Source organism: Daucus carota, chromosome 6, assembly GCF_001625215.2.
Source record: "Daucus carota subsp. sativus chromosome 6, DH1 v3.0, whole genome shotgun sequence".
NCBI classification, from domain to species: domain Eukaryota; kingdom Viridiplantae; phylum Streptophyta; class Magnoliopsida; order Apiales; family Apiaceae; genus Daucus; species Daucus carota.
Window position 1 is genome coordinate 13,827,931 of NC_030386.2, and position 7,038 is coordinate 13,834,968.

The 7,038-nt window shown below is 31.8% G+C and overlaps 1 long non-coding RNA gene across 1 annotated transcript; it reads left to right on the forward strand.

Annotated features, from left to right (window-relative positions):
- On the forward strand, positions 1-2,948 carry LOC108225542 (uncharacterized). The gene is made up of 2 exons (XR_001807622.2): positions 1-150; positions 2,666-2,948. It is a non-coding gene; the product is annotated as an uncharacterized LOC108225542 (long non-coding RNA).
- The last annotated feature ends 4,090 nt before the right edge of the window (positions 2,949-7,038 follow it).

Sequence of the window (7,038 nt, forward strand, 5' to 3'; positions counted from 1 at the left end):
ACACTAAAAACTGAAAAGGAATTAGCCTAATTCAATCGGTAACCACCGATCAACTCATCGTCCTCCTCTGTGACCAGGGAAAAGGGCAGACTGATTTCACGCCTCCTTGCTGCTTGCTGAACGGAATAATTCGGAATTTCTTCACCAAAGGTATTGTTCTAACTCCGAGTTGTGTCTGTATATTGAAGGGGTTTCTACTATGATTAATTTGATTGTGATTTATAGTTTTGATTAGGTTCTCTCTACCTGTTTGGTTTTTAGGTTTTAAGGTTTTGATTTATGTGAATTTGATTTGTGATTATTGTTTTTAGGTGTATATACATGGGGTCTCCAATTGGTCTAGTTTATTTGTATCTATATAGGTGTGTTATGTTTGGTTAGTAGACAAATAACCAGCCTTCAGTGGTTAGCCCAGAGAAGGGGGATATAATTTGTATATGGTTAGAATGCTAGACCGGCAAAGTTTGGAACATGTCAGTAATACCAAGATGGTGCTAATTGTCACAGTGGCACATTCATGAGTGTTTCCAGAGGAACACTGGAAGCTGAAAATAGATGAGAGTGAGAGAGGTGATAGTTCAAGTAAATCAGGGTAACTTTTTTAGTAATATTGGCTCAAGTAGCATTTTAAATGTATCTTGCCGTTGCACACTTGCTCCATAAACATTCCTTTCTTTTCGTGTCACAGTTCGCGTAGAATTCTTCCTGTTCTAAAATGAGTGTTCCATCAAATTAAGTACAAGTCGTAACAGGTAGATAACCATTGTTAGTTCAGTAGTTTATACTTTTGATAGAGAAGCTCGCACCAATAACTAAGATAATAAACCAAAAAAATTCAATTAAACAAATGATGAAGTTAATAAACTCACTGAAATAATATTTTTCTATGATCTCAACATAATATGGTTAGTGTAATTTTACTCTCGATAAAGTAATAAACTCCATAAAGTAATATTTTTATTTGGTCCCAACATTTTTACTTTATAATTATATATATAATAATATATAATTATGCAATAATATATAATTATATATAATTACATAGTTAGTGATATTCTTACTGATACTGTAAGTTCATTACTGGTTGCCATTCATAGTCAGATACTGTAAGTTTCCGCTCAAGATTATTTATTGTTGTCTTGAGTTTTTCTTGACTAGACCTGTAACTTGTCAGTCTCTTTAAGACTAATTCATAGTCGGCTTGCTAAATCTACTGTTGTTCCCTGGAAAGTCTCTAAGATTAAACTCTGAGCTGGAACATCAGCCATCTTGCTCCTGAAACAGAGGAAAAACAGAGCAGTGATGATGCACTGTACTGTGAGCGTATGAGAATGAGAGGGTGATGCATTTCTTTTAAATGATAATAAAATATATTTCAAGGGACCTGAGGATTTCAGAATATTTGTCCTGAATATGTTGTTAGGGGCTGTATTAATCATTTTGAGTTAGATCCCTCTGTCTGATACACAAGTCTAAGGCTACTTATAATACTTGTTAAATTGAGTTTTCAAACCTATTGATAGGCATATATATTATAGTGTATCTGCTAACAAGTCAATGCTGCGGCCCTGATATATATTATACCTTCTTTCACTTTCAACCTTCCTTTCATTGCGTTTCTGAAATTAAACATAAAATACATCAGTTAAGCATCACATGTTGCAGGACAGATATTAAAGTAAGAGGTCACTGGTCTAATGTTATTATTTAATAACTGAGTAAGCTTTACTTAAACGTAATTCAGATTTATTTAGCTTACTAAACAGAAGGATCCTGACTGCCATTAATAAAAAAAATAGAAGTCATCTATTTAATGGATCCTGCTCGGGCAACTAATGCTGCATACAAGGGTGTGAAAGTTCTTATTGAAACGTAAGATTATATTCACTCTTTTTATATATGTTTACGGAAAACACAGATTAAATAGTAATATGTCACTTGTAATTTTTTTGTTGTACTATGAGGACTTTTCGGACTCATAATGGGATGGGAAGAAGTACAATTGGACAACATTTAATAGTTTCAAATGGATGAATGTACTGGTGATGATCTGTTTTCTTTTTCTTCCAACATAATCTTAGTTAAGCAAAGTTGAATTTAGTGCTCTTCTCAATTTTAATCATAAATCACAGCCAAAAAACTAAATATATGTCACCTTATGATTTCTAATTTCAGTATATTACTATCAAGTGTTACACATAGTACATTTTTAATTATGCTCTCATTTATATTATAGTTTTGGGATATTAAACCCTTCCATCATCTAGGATCATCTTGGAGATACTGGATTATTAATTACATACTTAAGCAGATAAAACACAGCCCTTCCCGCAATTTTTATGAAACCAACTCATATGCCAAGTAAAATAGCTAGATCACACTAACAGAGAACACACACTTAAGAACATATATAACAGTATCTAGTTTTTATATTTTTAATCATTTGCTCTGATTTGTATTCTAGTGACCTAAGCAACAAGTTTCGACTTATGGCATATATTGTGGCTATTTTGTGGGATGTTTTATTGAAGTTATAATGTGTAGCAATGAAACAAAAATTGATGTTAATGTAAGTATTTCTAATTTTTCTAATTAAAAAGTTAAGAGTTCAACAAGTGTACTATACCAATCATGCTATCTTAATGGTTTTTTTTTTTTTGTACAGTTTACATATTCTATGAGATTGAAGACGTACCCTCTGAATAAAATGGCGGCCTTTCAGATTAATTGGGCAGGTTACTTGTATAAGCGATTTCTCAAGGACAAGCTGCTCAAGTAGTATTTTTGTGTTTTATTAGAAATTGTAATTTTCTCAAGGACAAGTGGCTCACGCATTAGTTTTTATGTTTTATTAGAAATTGTAGTTTATGTAGAGTAGTTTTTTGAATTGACAAATATTGAGTGACGGAGGATTTCATGTTTTATGTTTAATATCTGTTTATTTGGAATTGGATTCAGTTGTCCGCAAATAAGTTCGTCAGTAATTAAGTAATTTTATTTTTATTGAAATAAGGAGCAAGTATGTTTTTTAAATAATTTGTGAATTTTCCCAAATTGCATGTGTAAAAAAACGCAGAAAATTAATTATATTAGTATTTTTTAAAAATATTAATAATTTTTATAAAGTTTCTACTTGGATAGCGTTTAAAAACTAGCTATATAAATAAGTGGGTAAGATGCAACTTTTATTTCCATAGTGTTTATATAAGAGCTATGCAAGGAAGATTACGAGATACACTTGCTACTTGTATAGCGTTTAAAGAAGTGTTATTGAAGTAAATTGACTTGGATGATGCTTACTCTTATAACGCTTCCTCATACGTTATGTAACTATATGTTCTTAGAGAGTGGAAAATGAAACGCTATGAAGCATATTGTACTTGCATAGCGCTGTCTTCCATAGCGCCTGGAACCGCTATGTAAGTTTAAAAATGAGCGCTATGTAAGTACAAATGTGTAGTAGTGAATAAAACTACTCACATATATGGTAGGAGTAAAAGAACCAAAATCCATATCAAAGCCATATATCAATAAAAACAAGTAGATAAGGAGTACCTCAAATTTAATATTAATGCACAAAACAAGATCCAAACTTCACAAAGTAGACGTTATGGAAGAGAGGAAGTAAATGACTATCAACACCTATCTAGAGCGTATGTATCTATCTCTCCAAACTAATAATAATCTAATTATCTTCTTTGGTAATTACATCCCTAATAATAGTTATACTAGTGTTTTAATTAAAATACAAACCCAACTCCAAAACCAAGTAGGATTCCTCTTAAAAAGTTTATCTTTCATTTCCCTTTAGTTTATGGGCGTTTGGAGTTGGCTTTTGCTTATCGGACAACTTGTGAATTAATTCCAAGAGCTTGGTGTGGGCTATAAAATAGTCCAAATCTGACTCCTACACCTCGAGATATGGTGAAATAGTGTAGAAAGTATAAATTTATTTAATCTGCATAATTAGTCTTTGTAGTCATATTTTAAAAAATATGTATGCACTTAGCTTATTACGAAATAATATAGATTATTAAATTCAATAGAGCATGCCAACTTTTTTTATTAGTTAAAGTCTTAAAAGAATTTATCTTTTCTTAAATTGAATTAAATTAAATTTAAAATTACTTAAAGTAAATCTCAAATTCTGTTATTATTTGATTGGATGATTTCTAATTAGATAATGAAAAGGAGTCTAATTAGATGAGTTATAATTAAATAATGAAAAGGAGTTGATTAATTATATTGTATAATAAAAAATGTATTGGTAAAAATAATTCTTATTTTCAGATTGGTTAACTACATACGGCGGTGAAAGGAAAGTTAAAGAATGAATATGATTGGTCTAAAATTTAGGAATGGTTTCTCATTGGTCCGAAAATAATTCCTATATTCTGATTGGTTAACTGCATAAAGTGGTAGAAGGAAAATTGAAGAATGAATATGATTGATCTAAAATTTAGGCATGGATTCTGATTGGTCGTAAAATAATACCTAGGGAGTCCTTTGGATTCTAGCATTTGCCTAAGTATCTAGATCTTTCTATTGAGTCCTATATATAGTCTTCTATCAAATCATTTGTGATCAAGTAATTTCAAATAATGTTTTTTATATAAAATCCTCTTTTCCTAAATACTTGAGTTGTGTGAGATGAGTGGTAGCTGTTCCAGTACACAAACAAGATCCGTTCTTCCAACAATATACACAGTGCAAAACTGTAGAATTTCATTTATATTTATTCAATTGGATACCAAAATAGGATTTTTATCGACTCAACATAATTGCTTTAATGGTGATCTGCGATGAGGGCATGATTGCTTTGATGGTGATAATTTACTTGCTATTCATCCTCTCATCTGAGAATAGTTAAATATTATTTTAGGTTGAGTAATTAAAACTGTACAAGAACTTGTGAGTATCAAATTGAATATACTGTATACTCCAACCTTGAAATTATTTAAATCGGCGTTTCCTCCCTTCATTGGATGGGTGCCTAATAATTGGGGAATTCAGTGGAAGTGGGGAAAAACCACAAAGAAACAACCATGCCCTCTTAATGTCCATTTTGGCCCCGTCTTCAGGTCGATCTCAAACAGGGCATTCAAAGGCTATTTCAAATTCGGCTACAAGCTCTATCCATAATGGGCCTCTATTCCATCAAGCCCACCATAATGAGCTTAGTACTGTTAGTTTAATCTAAACTAAATAATGTGTATGTGTTTGTGCAGTAAGTTGTGTGACGTGGTATGCAACAGTTGAGTATTTGTAGGAGTCTAGTAGGTAGTGGAGAGTTTTTAGGAAGCAGTACTGGTAGTTCCTGGTATGTAACTGTAGTTTGTTTTCTAGCTTTTATTTCCGTTTTGTATTGTATTTTCAATTAATGAGATCACTCAGAGTTCTCACGTCTTTTCCTTCCTTTCTACATTCCTACACTTATATTTATACACTGCTTTGATTCATATATATACACTTCTGGGCAATATTGCAGAGTCTGTATCTATAAGTACGATGGGCCTCCAACATGGAAACTCTTCTTGAGGTAACGAGTAATTAAATCTCTATTGTCGTATGAGATATTGTTGTTTATCATACTTGTTATATTATTTGATGTTTATTATAACACATTCATTTCTAGTACAATCATATCAATGTCATGCTCATACCTCTGCAAGTACTACGGCAACATGCTCTTTGGATTTTTGTTGTAAATTTTAATTATATTATTTTATATTTATAATTGTAAAATAATGAAGAAAATGCTCCACGAATAAGTTAAATCGAATGAGCCTGCTCCATTTGACATACATTTTTCAGGTAACGTTTCTTTATATTTTTGAAATCCATTAATTTTAGAGAGGATAAAAAACATTTTCTGCATATGGTATAAGTTTTTTCTGTTAATATTTATTAACATAATTATCATGTTATTACAAGAATATAGTTGATACATGATAATAGGAAAATAAATTGCAACAGGTCTCAAAAGGCAAAGTTTGAACGGTTTGCATTTACATCATCTCAGCATGCAACAGTCCTTAAATGCCCAAGTTGGAACTGTTTGCATGGCCCTCCATAGTCTCCTAGGCGTTCCTCAAAGTAATTTGGAATCAGCACAGAGTCATCTTGGTCGTCTCCCATGGGTGCAAACATGAGACTCTGATAGTAATGTGGTTCCTGAATTATGGCACATGTGATCTAGTGGCAAGAAAACAAATATCAGTGGTAAATTTAATTGTTTGTAATCAGTGTTTATTGTACAGAGAAAAGTTTATACCTCAAAGCTCTGGAGCAGTTTTCCATACCCTTCAATTTCAGCTTGAGAGGACTCCAAACCTTTCCTTTCTGGAAGAGGGAAAATATAATCAGCAAATATGTATAGTACTGATATTGAACTTTCATCTGCAAGTAGTTTCGTGTTTATTGTAATTTGTAAATAAGAGATTCATAAATATGAACTTCATCTTTACCGTCACAATGGACCTAAAATGATTTACATTGTTACCCAAAATATAGTTAAAATTACTAAATATGATATTGAAATGATCCATACTGTAATATATGATGAACATATAAAACACTCACCTAATCTGTTTGCAGTGATATGTATATAATGTATGTGTAATGTTAGAGAAGAGAAAACAAAAGTAAATGTTGATCTTATTGACTCAGAATAACTATCCTGCACGAGCTCCACTACCTCAGCATGCACCTGAGACTTATTCAAACCAAACCAAAACAAAACACTATAACCCTAAAACATTGTAGAATAAAAACAACTAAAACACATTGCAATGGATATAATCATATATCTTTATAAGCTTTAACAGATCTAACAGCAGATAAATGCATAAAAGTCTAAGAACTAAACACATGCAACCGAGTTGCATCAAGTAGTACTGAAGAAAATACAGCAACAACTCCAAAAGGGAAGCTTCAAGGCCAAGTTTTCGGGAGCAGAATGGTGGATAGTTTCCCCACGCATTCACATAAAAATCAGTATTGTGTCTTTTGGCAATAAAAATGGTAGAATGATCGCTG